Consider the following 19,698-nt stretch of genomic DNA (forward strand, 5'->3'; position numbering starts at 1 on the left):
ATGTTAAAATTCCTTCTGATATGACCACTGAGCTCTGCAGCTCCATCTGCAAATACCAGGGCTAGTCTCAGGAAGATGTGCGTAGGTCAGTGAAGGTTTTGATATCAGTATCTTTTTGGTGTTTTTGTGCCCAAGCAACATTCATCCAATTTCTATGAGCTAACTCAATATTTAATTATATTTGTATGCATAAAATACAAATTTGACCAAGATTTACCTTAGTGGGTGATAGGATCAAACCTGCTCCTTCACAAATCCAGTAGATTTGGTACTGATTGCCTCTGGCACCTTAATGTGATGATCCAGATCATTTGAAGGCAGACCTAGACCCCTTAAAACTCTAAGCCTGACATGTGTTCAAATGAACTGGCAAAAAGACAAGGAAAACACAAAATATTAATCAGCCATAAGCCAAATTCTGCATCTCCTGTGCTTCTCTCAGCATTTGGCCCAAGGAGTTTAACTGCTGGAATCATAAAATTAATTATTACTTAGGAACTTCACTGTAATACTCCTATTTTCATGTTTGAACAAAAAGCTTTTAATGTGTTGAACGCATATTTAAAACAGCATAGCATAAATTTTTAAAGTAATATACACGGTGAATGACAAATGTGCCTTGTTGCTGTAATAACTTCAGATCTCTAAATTAAGGATTGAGGTTTGAAGTAATAATAATATTTCACATATAGAGAGACCTTTCATCTACAAGGAAATAAAGTCCTTTTTCTTGGCACAAGCATATACACAAAGGTGTAATCACAACTACAGCAAACTATCCTTTTCATTAGGGGTTTGATTCAGCAGTCATTCAAGTAAATTGAGGTTATCCATGCTTCTGCAATACTGACAATTTAGTGTCCCCAGCCAGCAACAAGGATTCAGCTGTGCTAGGAGCAGCATGAATGAATGAATATGAACCTTCTTGAAATAACCTGCGAGGAAGCTAGAGAAGGAAAAGGGTAGAAGAAGAAGACTGTTCTGTATGTTTTGCATACAGATAGCAGAAGCATTGAGGAATTTGATGACTATCTAGAGTCACAGAGGTAAATAAGGAAACTTTCTTGGCATTTCATCTCTATTTACTGATAGGAATTGGAGAAATTGGTATGGATTTTCATGACAGAAAATATATGGAATATGCCTTAAACCATTTTTGCTTGTTTTCAGGCTGAAATGCCTGGCAGAATAAATTCTAAGTCCTACCTGATGCCCAGTTTCCTGTGCAGTCAGTGTCAGACTAAGCTGTGCCTTGGGACTTGATATATTTGTGCCGTCCTAGCAATTTTACAATGGGTGACCTGCAACTAGAGCAAAGGAATTGGCTTTCACACACCAACATAGTCCTTTGCCATATAATTTACCTAGCAATTTTTCTAAGTTTATTGGGTTGCCATTCCAAACTAAATATTCAGGTTTTGATTAAAAACAAAAAACCACATATAAAAAACAACTAACAAACAAACAAAAAACAAACTCAAAACAAAACAAGTAACACACACACAGACAAAAAAATAAAAAAAAAATAAAACAAAACAAAACAAAACAAAAAGCACATTTCTGTTTCTGTAGCTGTCCTTGGAGTAACTTTAAGAAAACACTGAATGTGAAGCAGACTGTGTTTGGAATTCCTTTTTAACATCACTAATACTGATCTTTAGTCATTCATAAACTCACCTTGCTTGTTTTTCTGCAGTATCAACCCACCACTGTTGAAGAGAGATTGATTCTGAACTGGCAAAATATAATTGTTTTGTGACAAGTAAGTTGGATAAACATGATCTGAGATCTCCAATATAATGAATATGGATCTCCAATGTATTGAAGTTATATATAGGTGTTATTTCTATTCCATCCATTTACCAATGTGAGACTTAGACATTTTAAAAAGGAACATTAGCTTGATGGATTTTTACTAGGGGCAGTTTCCCATACTAGTTCATGGTGACGAGCTAAGTAGTGATAAAGTCTTAGTTCGATTTAGCTGCATGTCCAACAAGACATTAGCATTGAAGGTCTGGTTGTAATGGGCTGGAGGTAAAATTATTTGAATGTACAGCATGCAAATGCCCAAGCAGCTCACACACCCTAATGAAGTGTGAGAAAAGGAGGCATTGTTTCTCTCATACACTCTAGTGTCAGAAAAGGAGGCATTGTTGCTCAAGAAATCACGCTAAAGATGCTTCAAAAGCACAACTGACTGAATGTAACCTCATAACCAAATTTTGCTCTCTCAGCTCCATATAGGCCAGAGAGGAGTTTGAGGTGAAGAAAGGCTCAGAAGTCTTCAAACAGAAGTAGTATGCCCTGGGTGGGCTGAATACAAAAGAAGCAAAAGCTGAAATATCCCACGCCACAGGTTGAATGGCACTTTTATGCATAATAAAAGGTAGTTATTTTTCTCAGGTTTCTCTAGTGACATACACACCCCAGATTTGAGTCACACGTGTTCACAGCAGTAATGTCAGGTTTGTACCCTGACACCAGACTTACAACAAAATGAATTCACCACAGATATCACTCCAGATATCTACAGTGGGTTGTCTGCATCAAAGCTTCTTCTCTAGGCTCTTACTATAGTCAATGAAGAGCTGGTCAACAGAATTTATATTGAACCAAATGTAGGCATCTACTTGAGGAGACGAATCACATCCTGAAGTCATTGACTACGTAAACGAGCTCTCCATTACCTATGACAGGAACCCAGGGTGATTTTCTCACATGTACACTGTAGATACTAACTCCTGAAAATGCTAATTTAGCATTTTTTATAGTCATACTGATTTCTCATTAAAGCTCTTTCTTCCAATCTAAGCAGTTACAAGATCTATCCAGGTTTCAGATACTAGCTCACAGCTACTCCGTACACAAGACATTAATGGGTAATTTTCTTTTAGTAGACATAGTAAAGTTTGGTCTGTAAAATGTATGTCAGAGAAGTCAATGTAGTCTCATGCAGTTATGCTGGCACCTAGCAAAATATCTCAGTGTCCAATATCATTATTGAACATATGCATCTTCTAGCCAGTGCAGACATCAGTCCCACAGGATTGCCTTGTAAAAAAAGCCTATTTTTGTTCACTTATTTAAACGAGAACTAAATCCCCTTCGGTCAATAGAGTCACAATAGTGTAAACTTGATAGAAGGATAAAGTTACAAAGATAAAAAAGGATAAACTTTTAATCATCTTTTGTAAGTTAAAGGTCCCTTTTTTTCTTGCAAAAACAAGAGTATAAATAGCCCAATGAGAGTGAATAAAAGGGAACAGATTTTATGTTGTTCTGCAGTTTATCAAATCCAGTTAAGACTGAATGCAATTGTAATCGCATAAAGTGTTTCTAGTGTATTGAGTAGCTGGAGCACAAGAGGCAAAACAAATTCACACACATGTACTTCACAGTGCAAATTTATACCCATTTCAAAAGAGGTTTTGCCCATTTTTTTAGACCAGGGTGATTTAAGGATTATTTATAAACAGCAAATCTATTATTGCCATCTTCCCCTTCAGCTTCAATTAACCTAGATATTAATTTGTTGGTTGAATGTCTACAATCATTAACATGTAGCTTGTATATATGGTATTATAATACATTTCTGAGGAATGTAATGTGTTAAAAAGGAGTAGTAAACACTACTTGTTCTCTTTTAGTCTATGAAGTTTTCTCCAAAATTTGACCCTCCACCACTTTCATCTTTTTTTGTAAAAAAGGAAAGATTAACATGCTTTTATGTTCACTTGGCCCATTTTTATCCAGTTGTCTTCTGATTAATAGACTGAGTCTTCCTGTTGGCTTGCTTTTAAACTAAAGATGTATACTTTTTTTTTTTTTTTTTTTTCAGTGTGTGACTTTACTCACTCTAGTAAAATGGATGTTGGTATTTCATGGGTATATGAGCTGTACTATACAATGAGGTATTAGTGAGTACAATACCTTCATTACACAGCAGGTGCAATATTAAGGCCTGGAGAAGACAGGGCTAAAATTGATGGAAAAAATAAAAATAAAAAAATAATACACTGAAAGTACATTCAGTGGCATCTAAGCTAGAAATGGTATTTGGCTCAGAGCCCAGAATCCCTATGAATGTCTTTGCATGAGTTTTCAAGCTTTGGTTATTAAGAGCAATGAAAACCAGGTAAAACATGAAAAAATACCAAGTGAATAAACTCCAGGAGGGAAGAAAAGGGATAAGTTGCAGTGGATAGTTGCTGCAGGTGGGAAACAAATTGAAATTTCAGTGAAAACATGAAATATGAAAGATTTAAGTCTCACCATTAGTCAGTGACTTAGTAAACAATATATGTGTATCAGAAGAATATAACATAAGAGCGTGAGAAAAGCCAGAGTCTATCAGACCAAGGATACACCCAGCTCGATGTCCTGTATTCAACAGTACCAGCTTCCCAGAGAAAAAAAAGGTAAAACAACATATTTACCAAATAAACATTCTCTGTCCCATTTTGCAGGCGTGCCATGAGCAATTTACCTCACTCAGGGTAGAATTCAGTTCAAGATTTAGATACTGAAGCGTAAGTACATATGTGCAAGTGAGGTCTCCATAATATAGAGAGAGGATAAACTCTCTAATTTAAGCAAAGACTCAAAAGAACTTGGCTAAACAGCCAGTCACTACCAGTTTTAGAATGAGCTGTTTCACTTTATAGGCTCCAGCCAGTACATGGACCAGATCTCTGTTGAGTATCATAGGAGCTTTGACATCTCATGCGCATATAGACATCCACAGACAAAGGTCTAAATTTTGTATCTTCACCTACCTTTCACTCCCACCATTAGTCATTAGTGCTTGTAAAACCTGTCTAATTATACGGTCATTAATGAGAAATTGGGTTCATGTTCTGATAGGAGATAGGAATTTTGATGATGCATGTGTCTCTGAATCACAACTGCTGCCTTGCATTTAGAGGTCTGTGTTCTTAGGAATGATAACTGTAATCTGAAAATAACCTGTTATATGCATTTTTAGTTAGTTGATAGTAAGCAGAAGGCAGGTGCTTATTACTTTTAGATAAAGATCCAGTGCTGTGACGAACACTCCATAAGGCTGGGCATCTGCTTAGGAGTGTTGGTCCGTCGTTTGTTATCAGGAGGCACTCCCTTTGCATATTTCTCCCCCAAAAATTCCAGAACTCTAGCTTCAAGGTTACTGCTTGAAAGCAACACAGCTTTCAGTCTCTGATGCACAAGTCATGCCACCAAATCTGGGCCATGTGAACATTTGCTGTCTAGTCTAAATTAATTGTTGCGTTTCCTCAGTGTACAACGGAAAGAGAGAAGTGTCTGTAGTGTCAGATTCATCTCTGTATTGGAGACCTATTTTTGGATAGGATATAGGAAACAAGAGCTCACATGTAGTTTCCTTTGAAGAACTCAGCCTGCTTGTTTATCCTAGGACTATCATTATGGTATCTGCTTTATTACATTAACTCAGCAAAAGCATACACATGTGCCAAGTGCTTCAGTGAATAGACTTAAGCACATGATTAACTTTAAGAGTGTGCTTAAGTACTTCTCTAAATCAGGGCTTCTATGTTTTCCCCTCTCAGTACATCTGGTCCATTTGCATATATTTTCCATATAAAGAAGTTCACATTCAGAGCAAAATGAAACTATTTCCATGGTTGCACATTCAGTGGCACTGCTGCTGAAGCTAACTTAAGCAATTCACTTTCAATCCCTCTCTCCTGGCCCACAAGTTTTCAGCTGGTTGTTCCAACTGCAAGCATTGAGCTGCAATTGCATCTTTGGGCAGCCATTTGGTGAATTGGGTCAAGGAAATATTTAAGCTGAAAAATAAGCATGGTTTCAGTGATTTGTTTTCTCCTGGACTGGTTCATGGCTTGGTATGTGAGCTGGCTGCAGAACTATTGATAAAGCAGATAAAGGAACATGTAATCAGATTTGGAAGGTGTTTAAACTAGCATCAGCCAAAGAAATGCACATGAAAGTTGTTGTTACTTTAAATGGTTTCAAGCCATGATAAATTCAGAAGACATTGGCACTATGTTTTCCCTACAGGACAGGATTTATATATATTTGAATATTTATATATATATATATATTCAAGAGATTTAGCATTATTTGAAATTGCATATAATAAGAATGGAACATGAGGAAACTTGTTTAAAGCTGAAATAACTCTAATTCTAAAAATAAAAGTATTTTTGTTTTTCTTGAGCTATATGAACTAGTTTTCCCATAATTACAATTTTGTTTTGTCATTTAAGCCAGAAGAGCAAAAAAATGAGCATTTTTAGACGGTAATTTCCATCTCAGGTAATGTGCAACAGAGCTGAGAAAATGAATCACCGCAGAAAAAGGGGGCAGTACAGCTGTCTTCCTGCAGTAACCTGGGTTAGCTGGGTCAGCAAAATTTTACTGGACGGGCACAATTCATGAGACCATAGAGCAAGTCTTATGAGGAGCAGCTGAGGGAACTGGAGTTGTTTAGCTTGGAGAAAAGAAGGCTAAAGGGACGCCTTATTGTACTTTTCAATTGCCTTAAAGGAGGTTGTAGCAAGGTGAGGATCTTCTCTTCTCCCAAGCACCAAGTGATAAGACAAAGGGAAATGGCCTCAAATTGTGCCAGGGAAAGTTTAGGTTGGATATTAGGAGAAATTTGTTTACTGAAAGAGTTGGGCAGCATTGGAATAGGCTGCCCAGAGAAGTGGTTGATTCACCATCCCTGGAGGTCTGCAAGAAATGTGGAGATGTAGAACGGTTTAGTGGTGGACATTAGTACTAAGTTAAAGGTTGGACCAGATGATCTTAGAAGTCTTTTCCAACCTGAATGATTCCATGACTCTATGATCTGGCACTCTTCGCTGTCTCTGTAGAGGAAAAAGGACAATATACAGCTCTGACTAGTCCCAGTTTCTTGAATCAGAGTGTTGCCCACCCATAGATTGCCCTTAAGAGAGAATCTAGCAAGGACATGCTCATCTCTTTTTATAAATTTTTTATCCTTGTGGAATTTCTTTGTTGTCAAAAAGAGAAACAATAAGATTAGATGAGACAAGATTAGATAAGAAGCTGATGAGAAAAAAAATATTGTTTAATTCTAGTAATTACAGTCTAATAGCTTTTTATTGTTTAATACTTTAATTTTCTACCAATTAAAAACCAATAACTCCCTCACCAGCAACATATGAACATACCCTACATCATCATATAGATGAGACTTAGAATTCAAAATACGGGTATAGTAGCACTATACTATTAATATTTTAGTTATGGGAAATAGTTTTTAGAACTTAATTAGACCTAATCCCCTCAGGAGTCTGTGTTATTTACTAGAAACTGTGTTTCTTCATTTACCAGCCTAGACATCTAAATGACTTCCTGATTTCCTTTCTGATGTTAGGAAAGATGTTTAGGACAAAATATGTCAAACTTGAGGATGTTTGGGGAAATATGATTTTTAGTTTTGACCATCTAAAGGAAGCACCGTTTCTCTCAGAAGTTATAAGTGCCTTTGTCTCCCCCAAAAGATGGCATGATTTTCAGTAATTCACTAGGGTAAGAGGTCTTTACATTTCATCAACTGATTATAGGAAGTAAAAGCTGGGAATACTCCTGTCTTGCACTGATAACTGCAGTCAGTTGAATGGGATATAGGTATTTTGAGCTGTTGTTTTTAATCAATGTTCTTATCAATCACTTACATGAATTATAATACAGTCCAAAGAGTCTGGCTTGTGCTTTCAGTCCTTTTGCACCAAACACCTTACACAAAACACATTAATACAAAATTCCTGTTCTTGTAGCTCAGTCTGAGAAATTATGCCTGATGAAAGGAGGCAGCCTGACAGAAAAATAGTATTTCCATGTGATTTCCATGCAAGATAATAAGCATATGACAGACATAGTATTTTAAGCCTTATTTACTGTCCAAAAAGACATTTTAGACAGTTCCCAACAAAGAAAATCCTGAAACATTTTTCTTCTCATTTTTTTTAGACAACAGTTTTATATGTCATGATGCAGAAATGGAATTGATTTGAACAGAAATAGAAATAGTTTGGTGTGGTTTTTTTTTTTTTTTTTTTTTGGGAATGTGGTCCAATTAATTAATTGTTGTCACAGTATTAAATTTTTTTGAACCATAGAATCACAGAATCACAGACTCACAGAATGGGTGGGGTTGGAAGAGACCTCTCAAGATCATCTACTCCAACCCTCCTGCCAAGCAGGATCACCTAGAGCACGTTGCATAGGATGGCATCCAGGCAGGCTTTGAATATCTCCAGAGAAGGAAACTCCACAACGTCTCTGGGCAACCTGTGCCAGTGCTCTGTCACCCTCTCAGTAAGGAAGTGACCCCTCATATTGAGCAGAAACCTCTTGTGCTTCACTTTGTGCCTGTTGCCTTTTGTCCTGTTGCTGAGCATAACTGAAAAGAGATCGGCTCTATCCTCTTGACACCCTCCCCTCAGATATTTATACACACTGAGGAGGTCTCCCCTCAGTCTTCTCTTTTCCAGGCTAAAAAGGCTGTCCTTATATGACAGGTGCACCAGTCCTCTAATCATCTTCATAGCCCTCCTCTGAACTCGCTCCATTAGTTCTATGTCCCTCTTGTACTGGGGAGCCCAGAACTGGAACCAAATACTCCAGGTGTGGCCTCACCTGGTCTGAGTAGAGGGGGAGGATCACCTCCCTTGACCTGCTGGCAACACTCTTCCGAATGCAGCCCCGGATACTGTTGGCCTTCTTGGCCACAAGGGCACATTGCTGACTCATGGTCAGCCTGCTGGCCACCAGGACTTCCAGGTCCCTCTCTGCAGAGCTGCTCTCCAGCAGGTCAGCCCCCAGCCTGTACTGGTGCTTGGGGTTATTCCTCCCTAGGTGCAGGACCCTGCACTTGCCTTTGTTGAACCACAAGAGGTTCCTCTCAGCCCAACCCTCCAGCCTGTCGAGGTCCCTCTAAATGGCACCACACCCTCTGGGTTATCAGCCAGTCCTCCGAGCCTTGTGTCATCATCAAACTTGCTGAGGGTGCACTCTGTTCCATCGTCCGGGTTGTTGATGAGTAAGTTGAACAACACTGGACCCAGTACTGACCCCTGGGGGACACCGCTAGGTACAGGCCTCCAACTAGATTCTGCACCATTAAGCACAACTCTCTGAGCTCAGTCGTCCAGCCAATTGCCAATCCACCTCACTGTCCACTCATCTAGGCCGCACTTCCTGAGCTTGCCTGTGAGGATATTACCTACATTACCTTTACCATTACCTACAGTAAGTCATAGAAACAAAAAATATCCAAGTTGGAAGGGACTCACAAGGATCATTGAGTCCAATTCCTAGGTCCCCAAAAGGACCACCCAAAAAAACAAGTCCTTCATCCAAATCGTTTATGAAAACTTTGAAGAGAGCTGGTCCTAAAAGTCAAGGTAACCTATCTGTTCTCTACTATTTATGTATAAGCAACTGCCTTAGTTCATCAGTTACCAAATTGTTGTAATTATAGGTAAACATTGTGTACACTTGCAAACTCTGGGAAATAAATTATAAACAAAGCTGGATAGTATCCCTATTATTTTATCTCATGATAAGATTAAGCTCATAGTGCTATTGACTAAATCTACCTGGATTTTTCTGGTTTTAGTTTGCATATCACACAGAATTTCCCCCTTCACTGATTCAATTACTTCTTGTTGTATTTACACTGATGTTATTATGATATGATAGAAGAATGAAGTAGTGTCAATTATTTTCAAAGACAATGCAGTTAATCTACATGCATAATGGAAAAAGTAATTGAAAGTATTGTTCGAGAAAATAATTAGCACCAGCACCTTAACCTCTAGGTGGGTTATCTTTAAAAAATCCTTGAGCCGTAGCAAACAAACTGAATTAACAAGTCATTATTTAGTTCAGCACAGTTAGTGTCCAAAGTAATTGTTAAGAATATGCTTTACATGAATCAACATGCAAGGCAAGCTGATAAAAATCTCCCAGCACTGCATCTCACCACGTACAGTGAAAGAAGTGCACTCATAGTTTGTGGAAAGGGAAATCAAATGCACAAACTGAATTAGTGAAGCTGGATCTAAGTGAATTTGTTGAGTAATTACTGATGTTTCTACTCCTTTTACATTTGTTTCTCTGAGCTTCTCTGAAGCTTCCAGGTGGTAATAAACTCATGCAGAACACTACAGTATGAACTACAGTGTTCAGTTATGGTTCTTGCCTGTGCTACTACCACCTGACTGGTCTTATTTTTGAGATTCCTCTCTGAAACAGAATTCCTTTTAGCCTTGCTGTTCTTCCCAAGCCATCTAGAGTTAATGAATACTTTTCCTTTCAGTTGGAGAAAACAAGGTGCTCCAAGATGACCCCGAACCTTTGGAAGTTAGAATGGCAGTACCCTTCGGGGTATGTCAACTGCAGTAAATAAGTAATATCTTTGGATCTTTTCAAAGGTGACCTCTGATCTGGTTTTGCTGGCCCAGACTCAAATTTCTCCCCTTGAAAAACTGGATCCATTCTTTGTCTTAGGAAGGATACCAAACATTAGACACTTCAAATCACGGTGAAGTTAGGAAAAGGTTAACCACAGTCTCATGGAAGAACTCAGCAGGAAAAAGAAAAAAAAATAAAATAAAAAAAATATATCCCTGTGCTGTCATTATCACCAGAAAATTAAAAAAGAACAAGCCACCAAAATAAAACTTTGACATAAATGTAGTGAACTTGCTAAAAATTCAAATTGCTTATATATATGTCATTATTTATTTTATTGTATTTTATTTATTTATTTATTTATTTATTTATTACCAGGTTAACATTTAGTGGAGCCGAAAATGTCTAATGTCAGCCAACCTTCCAGTTTCTTCTTGGCCTTATTTATTTCATGTTTAATTTTTGAGGGCTTTAGTGAATGAATAGTCGTGAGATTTTCCCCTAGTTTTAACATTATAAAATATAGGTATTTCTTTTATGTTAATTATTTTGGCTACTTGTCTCGTTAACATGAAAGAGAAATGTACTTCTGGAAGACACTGTCTCCAGACCCCAAACGAGTGTCTAACCTAGGGGGATGCATCACTTCCTAGAGAAGTCCATTTCTCCCCATTGCCTCTACAGGCAATGTCTAGAGTGAGGACAGCTTTACCTCTCAACTCAACTAGATTACACAAATCACAGCTGACCTCAGCATTTTTATTTAAACAGGTATATTACATTTCTCATAAAATGTTTGGGCTGTGGGGAACCATGTCTGCCAGGATTTAAAAATGAAAGAAAAGGGATAGAACTAGGAAACTGTTCAGAGTTTTAGAGACTACTTCATGCACTGCAGTTCTCTTCTATAACTTGGATGTAGAAAATGTAGCCCAATGAGAACTCACGGGCAGCAGATCCCAAGGAAACAGGCTCAGAAAGATGAACTTTGAGACGATAGCCATTTGTAAGGCATATCTCCTCAGCTGTGCTGTCACAGGACGTCAAACCAGCAGAGTGACCACCTCCATAATACTAATCCTTCACAGAAATCAAACGTGAGAGATCTTGGAGAGAAGTTTGATGAAAGTCCCTGATCCATGGCCAAAAGTAAACTGAAAAGCTGCCTCTTCACCCAGCACCTAAGTAACTCTGAAATTAAAATAGACAATTCACCCTGCTTTGGCAAATGGAGAGATTAAACAGCTTTTTTGCTCCCAGAATTATCCACCCCCTTTGAAATCATAGTTAGGAAATTACTTGAGAAAATACACTGATACAGGCACATTTTTGGAGTGAGTCATAAGCTATGATGCACCTTTTAACTTCTGACTTTTTTCAGTACTCATCCTGAAACATTTGAAATATATTACAAGGACACAGCTGCCCTAACACACTAACATTAATGACCACTACATTAAAGAATGCAGGGAAATGAATACTGCATGTTAGTGGGAAATCAGAAATTATTTCTGGTAAAATAGTTAAAAGAAAAAAAAATCAACAACAAAACTTTGCCTTTTGGAGTACATTAGAAAAAAAAAAAAAGTTCAATTTTGAATTCTTCAAGATTGATTAGAAATGCAATTGTGATTTAACTTCTGGGAGAAGAATTTCATGGATCAGAAATTTTTAAAGTCTATATTTAGTAATGTAAGCAAGTTATGCACTCCCACCCACAAAATCATTCAACATTCTACAGCCCACAGTGCAGCTCAGTGCAGCTCAGATTTATAGTGAGAAAATATATTTTTTATAGCAGAAAACTGTCAAACAGTGCTTTAATGAGCTTTGAAAAACACATGAGAGAAAAGAGAAGAGCTGAAAGATGCCATGATATAGTGCACCTTGACCAGATGTAAAGCAGGCAGATCAAAAGTCAGGGTAGGTGCAAAGGGAAAGTATGGTGACATTCATTCCTTGTTCAGAAAAAAATTATTAGTCAAAAATTCAACTCGGATGTTGTGCAGATGTTTCATATTTGTTGAAGAAAGAACATTTATCAATGCTACCTTCATCTTCCTGCCCTGTGGCTTTTCCTATTATTGTCTGGTCTCAGTGGCCTGGCAGGAAAGTCTTTGGGAATATCTTCTTTGTCACATCAATTGTGTAGTACATTTGCTAGTAGTCTCAGAAAAATAATAGTACTAGGAGTATTTCATTTCACTGTATTTACATAAGTCAATATTCTCTCCCTAAACACCATACCTGGCTTTTAACTCAGTTCCAGGAACCAGGCTGTCCGCCTTCCTCTTGTTTATCTGTGAAAATATCGTTAGCCTGACAAAATCTTATTTCAGAAAGCATTAGACTGCTAAGCATATTTAAGCCTGCTAGTCAAGTTACACACCATTGCTACAGGTTGCTATTTAATTATGACAATTACTTTCATTTGTACAAATGACTCCAGAGAGATGTGGTTGCCCTCAGGGTCAGGCATCAGCCACAAGAAGTTTATATTGGCAGGTTGTCTTTCTCATGAGTAGTATAGGGCAGGTTCATAACACATGTGGATGAGATTTCAAAAGTGACAGGAGATAAATTACCATTCTGTGCTCACAAAATTCAAAATTTCTTACATCTTTAGAGACTTGGAATGCTCAGTGTCTGGTGGGAGACCTACACAACATCAAGAGCACACCACAGACTGTGGTACACAGGAGACCTTAGCAGTGAGACCATCTCTTGAGACCTACATTCAGTATTTCCTCCATAGAGGAAAAGTCATATTTCATCAACTTACATTACAACTGTTTCCCAACCATTCTATGAAGGGGAAAAAAAAAAATGTTGTAAAGTGCTCATCACCACATATTTGGAATTTCACAAATACATCTGGTTAGTAAAACAAACATCCTTTAGCACAAGTGTTGTATCCATGGATATTCTTTGACAGAAAATTGTCTAAAAGGTCAGACTCCAAAGGATATATATATATACATATATATGGTAAATAAAGACTAACACCAATATTTAAGCCCTGAAGAATATTTTACGGCTGGTAAATCTGCTGCTTAAGTAAGTCTCATAATGAAGTTAGATTTATAATTACCACTTGCATGTTATTGTGGTTGCATTGGCAGTTAACTGAACACCTGATCCACAGAAGCTAAAGCTAAGAGGAGTTACTTTGACGATCATGCCTAACCTCCAACATATCACATAATTTCACACAACTATAATAGCCAAAAACCAAAAATAGAAGAAATAACTATTCCTTCAAGTGCAAGACCTTGTTGCCAAATTAGAAGTGGAAATACCAACAGAACTTCAGATGAAGAGAGGTTAACACCACTATAGTCTAGTAGAAACTCATTCTTTATCCCTTCTGCATTTTAACTACAAAATGAAGCTAGGACTTAGTTACATTAAAAGAGAATTCTATATATTTTATGCCAAGCATTAAGAATATTTTACAATGGAGATTTTAAACAGCATATTAAAAAGTACTGAAATCACTCATATCAATTGGCTATGGCATAATTGAGCTCTATAAAGATTATTGAAATACTTCTGCAACTATAAGAAGTAGTATAAATAATAAGGTGAAATAAATCTTTCCACTTCCCACTCCAGATGAAGCAAACTTTGTTGCACGTGCTTCTGCATTTCTGCCATCTGAAAAAAATCAGTCCAAAGAGAGAAATCTGATCTATCCACAGATATAAGTGGTGTTTGTAAAAGGAAAATGAAAACATTTTCTTCACTTATAAGCCTTCAAGATTCCCCACTTTCTACTTATTCCTCGCTACAATTTTTTCCCTTGCATTTTCTCTTCAGAAGGATTTCCATATATGAGCAGTAATGCACTACATAAGACAGTCTTTGCCCCCACCCTCCAGTGGCTAATCTCTCTTTCAGTTTCTGTTGAATGTCTCTTCGTAGGAAACAAAATTATGCAAGACCTCGTTTGTTATCTCCTTGCTGAAGAATTATTCTCTTCTGCTCTGTCTAAAGCCATTTAGGATTTCTACAAACTAGGATTTCTTCTTCTTCTTCTTCTTCTTCTTCTTCTTCTTCTTCTTCTTCTTTATTATTATTATTATTATTATTATTATTATTATTATTATTATTAGCTTTGATGTTAACTAAAAAGGATGTGATCAAGATTTGGGCCTGACAGAGCCAAATGGTGCATATCAGTCTACACACCAACAGATGTCTTTGTGAGGCTGACAAGGTTGTGATAGTTGTGACCATGGGCTTGGAAGGAGAATGCTCACTCTCTGAGATGCAGACTCATCCTTTCACTTCAGTGATGGCAAGGGCATTCAGTGACCTGACATATTGCAGTGCTAATATATTTCCATAAAGGACCCAGGCATCACCCCTGTAAAGCAATTATACCAGACACACACACAAAAATAACGGAGATTCTTTACACTCACAAATAAATGTCATAGTGGCCCTGAGAATTCAATACAAGGCCTCATATGCTCCCACAATCCAATATATTTCATTTACAAGCCAATATATTTCCCAATTTATAACCAATCTGTCATACACGTGAATCAATACAAATCATGAAAACACATATACATAACACACTTCACATAATTGAATTTTGTGCTCCCTAGACTCTCATTACCTGTTCACAAAATGCTTGAAATAAACACCTCTTATTATTTCCAAGGTGCAAACACTACTGGGGACACCGGGCTAGTGCTGCACAACTTTCAAGTAAATGTATATTTACAATCATAGTTTCAAGAAGATGATGAAACTTGGAAAACGTGACTGCAATTTGCAAAGTGTTGCATTCTTCCAGTTATCCTGACATATCACTCATTACCCATGGAGAAAATGAAAGTATGTAGATCATTTAAACTGCAACAGTCTCCAGAGCTTAGGGTGTAGAAGAACGTACGGACATCCGTGATTACATTTGATGTAACCTTGAGCCACACCTGACTGTATCACACCCATGTGGATGTGGTCAGTATCTTTTAGCACACATTATATGTTGATCAACAATATTACTTCTATCAGGTTATCCATGCAGATTTTGGCTGGGAAGGAAATAGGTATTCTTAAAACAAACTGTCTTGGTCATTTGTCTCTAGAAAAAGTCATAGAGTGAGTAGGGTTGGAAAAGACCTCCAGATCACCTGATCCCACCGTCCCCCTACCACCAATGTCACCCACTAAACCATGTCCCTAAGCACCACATCCAACCTTTCCTTGAACACCCCCAGGGACAGTGACTCTACCACCTCTATGGGAAACCCGTCCCAATGCCTGACTGCTCTTTCAGAGAAGAAATGTCTCCTCATTTCCAATCTGAACCTCTCCTAGCACAACTTGAGGCCATTCCCTCTAGTCCTATCGCCTGTGAGAAGAGGCCAAAAGAGTTCCAAGCAACTCCCCAGCAAAAACTTTGACGTTTTTAAATGAGGTTGTATGTCAGGTATTTTAGCCATGCATACAGATTTATTGAGAGTAGAAAATATTCAGTTCTCATTATCTGTAATCCCCATTTGAATTAATTTGTTTAATTATGATTGGCCTTTGATTGGAACAGTGACAAAAAAAAGCAATCATGTTGTAGCAAAGCTCTTTTGCTGCAAGTTAAAGATGAGGATAGATTTTACTGTTCACTTTTTTTTTTCCCCACCTGCTGGATTAATTAAAAGAAACCCCTGTCCTCTTTGAGGTCATACCATGCACTTAAACATACCAGCTAAGAAGAATAGCTCATCTCAGAAATGGAACATATGCACCAGTAATTGAGAATTAAGCTGTTGTTATCCTCTGTTTTGTTTCTTTACCTGGGTACTGTATAAATGTACTATATAAATGAGAAACATTTTGAGGGATGTTGTATATTTTTTCTTGTTATCAAGGCTTATTGAAGTTTTTCTCTTAATTACATTTTTTTCCGTAGTATTTATTTATTGCATTAAGAAGAAAAGAAAAAAAAATGTTAAAAATCAGAGATATTAAAGATCCTTGTGACAGGTTTACATGTAACATTTTTCCAAAAACTGTTACATCATATTTATGTCTGTGTGGTTAGAAGTAGGTGACAATATGGGATTGACAAGTGTGGAAATTGAATTTCTCTATCTAAAAACAGATACAGAGTAAGCAGCAAGAGTGTAAGCTTCTTTCACAATGCTGAGCCTATGTGTTACTCATATGATGGTGACTGGGGCTTGAATGTGACATTATTGAGTTCCACACACATTTTGTTACCAATCCTTGCACCTCTTCAGGGTCATCTTTGGGTACATGCCATCTCTTTTGATTTGCAGCTTCTCCTACTCCATAGTAGAAGACATCAAAAGGAAGATCAGATTTATTCACCCTAATTTAATTTACTCCCTTCACTTTTTCCTTGCAAGTACTCTGTTGGTGGGCTTGAGGAATGAAATCTTGCCTCATTCTTGTGAATGTCATTTTGACTATCACTTGTCAAGCCTGTTCTGGCATCCCTATTCTTTATATCCCCTGAGAGTAAGAGGCAGTAGTTTCTTTCTCTGCCTCTTTCAAAGGCTCCTAGAGTGAATCCCCAACCTGTTTGTAATCCTAAAATGCAATCTCAGCCACCCTTTATGGACTGAATTATTTCATTGCGTTGTCCCATGTCTTTGGAAGGGATCTATGAAAGCTTACTCAAAGGAGCTTGATTATCTACCCTCAAATCTTATTTTTATTTAAGCTGTACTTCACCATGATGACCATTCAGGAAGAAAAGAAAATTCAGAAAATATATTGCTGGTGTGCCACAGATTGATAACATCTCATCATTTTCTGGTTTCATTAGCAAATTCCTTATTTTCTGTCTATAATGAGTGGTTCTCACTGCTGTTGTAACTTAAATAAAAGCAGGGACCATCTGTAATTGTCCATCCTTATCCCTGATTATTTTTCCCCAACAGTTCGGTAATAATTATAACAATAACATGCTCAAGTGAGAAGAATAGCTTTATTTGTTATAGCTCTTTTTAGTCATTGCTGTAGGATCCATTCCCGGTACTGGTAGCGTTCTAAGATATTTTGACAGATTTACCAGCATTTAAAGTAAAACTTACAAGTTATTTCCTGCAGCCACCTAAACTGAGTGTGTATAAAGGGGACTTCAGATCAGCAGGCACGCTACTGGAATGAAATGGAAAACATTGACATCTTCTCCCCAGTACAAGAGATACATGGAGCTCCTGGAATGAGTTCATCAAAGGGCTACTAAAATGATTAATGGAATGTAGCATCCCTCCTATGAGGTCCCTTCTAACTTCATTCTGTGATTCTGAGAAATGAGAGACAATGGGAGTCAAAGAAAATCTTTATGTACTCACATGATGTTTAGTAACAGCAACCTGTTGATGGAACACACTGCAGAGTCTCATTGCCATGTGAGGTATGCAATGCTAAGATTCTGTTTGTGATCAAGACAGAAAATGAAAGGTTCCTCTATGGTCCATACAGGGCCCATGTGTTTAAGCTCTTATTACAGTCAACAGAGAGCTAGAGTCCCATTTAATGACCCTAGGATAAATTTCTACTAACCCTGCAGTAGACGTTTACAAGCCAGTCACCTGAGAGTCTTTCCAGGTCCCAGATGTTCCATTCCACTCTGTTTTCCAAGCATTTACTTTCACATCAGTAAAACTTCTCTTTACTATTATACTTGCTGCATAATGCACAGGGAGGGAAATTTTTCTTTCAGCAATACTAGACTCCTTCTTACTCTGGAAAACCAAGAGGAAGTTTTGTCCTCCTCAAAATTACTTTACTGAAGGTTGCTGTTATTGCTGGAGGTACAGCGACACCAAGTCTCAATGAAGGCTAGGGCTTCATTCCTGAGGATGTTGGATTCGAATGCAGAAAAGGGAGTCTGTAAATTAAGAGGTCATCTAGTTGACCAGCCCTGAACTGTGAAAATCAGAAATATCTGAGAATTTTCACCTCTCCTTATTTAAACATCATTTTGTGTGCATTTTTGATGAAAATCCCTCAAAGAAATTTGGGGTGAGAAGTATTTTACATAAGCTCTAAATTCCCCATAATCTCAAGACAAAGACAGAGGACCTCCATCTCTAGACTCAGTCTTTTTAAGCTTGTACTTTGCCAGTGAGAGTAAAGGAACCTATTGATAATGTAAATTCATTTAGGATTGAGCCCATGTAGACCCTCATATTAAATCAGAACCTACTCATGAAAGATGATCTTCTGAGAAGGAAATGGTAATTCATGTCTTTACCATAATAACCAACACTGCATGTTCCATATTCACTCCTTGGCAGCAGTTGTTTAAAGCCATCTCTCGAGCCTAATAACAGGATGGCTAGTCCTCCTGGCTAAAGAATATTCTTGTCAAAAACATTTCCCAACATTTTAGCCAGGTTTTGTGGCTGAGCTGGTTACATGACATCAGAAACAGATGAGTTAAATGTAAACAATGAATGTGGTAATGATAAAAAAAGATTTAAAAAAATGCCTAGAAATGTGTCAAAGGGTGTTTTGGTGCCAAAACAACAGACTGTTTCTGATTTTTTTTTCTTCAGTAATGGTCTATGTTGAAATGCATGTGTTTTTATATTTTTTTCACTATCTACACATGGAGTTAAGGTGTTTAACAGTAGCCATAGCCAAAGTGCAAAGCCTAATCTCTGTCAGAATTTGCAGCCTAAAAACTGACAATAAAGGTTCTGCAGCCCTTCCAAAATTGATTGTATATCTGGGAGAGAAAGTAGCACCTCATTTGTCCTTGTTCATTTCAATAAACTCAGAATTAGTCACACAATTTAGCCTAAGATTACAGCTTGTTCACTCATGATGGTTATGGCAGTAGTGGTTTTAGGGTATATTGAAACATATCTGATTAAATTACTTTGAAGTTTCCATTATAACCCTGTGAAACAACTACATATTCTTTTTGCTTAGCTTCTTAACCCCTTTGCTCACTTCAGCAAGCAGCAAAGAGCAGAGGGAGTTTTAAAGTAGTGACATTAGCTGCAATGAATCAGAGATTCAGGATAAAGTGTTTCTTGGAATTCGGAAGGTTTGTTTCACGCATTTGTGACTTGGCAGACCTTGAGGCAGGGCTGTGTTTGGATGAGAAACTTCTTAGGGAGATCCAGAGGTAGGTAGTTTTACAGATCAGGAAGTCAATCAAGTCAAGTGTCTGACTGTGAGTAATGCAGAATTGCAGCACCAAGATTGTTCTGGTCTGGAGACATAAATGAGACATTAGGATTTTATTATTATTATTATTATTTTTCTCTATGT

This window comes from Anser cygnoides, chromosome 2, assembly GCF_040182565.1.
Source record: "Anser cygnoides isolate HZ-2024a breed goose chromosome 2, Taihu_goose_T2T_genome, whole genome shotgun sequence".
NCBI classification, from domain to species: domain Eukaryota; kingdom Metazoa; phylum Chordata; class Aves; order Anseriformes; family Anatidae; genus Anser; species Anser cygnoides.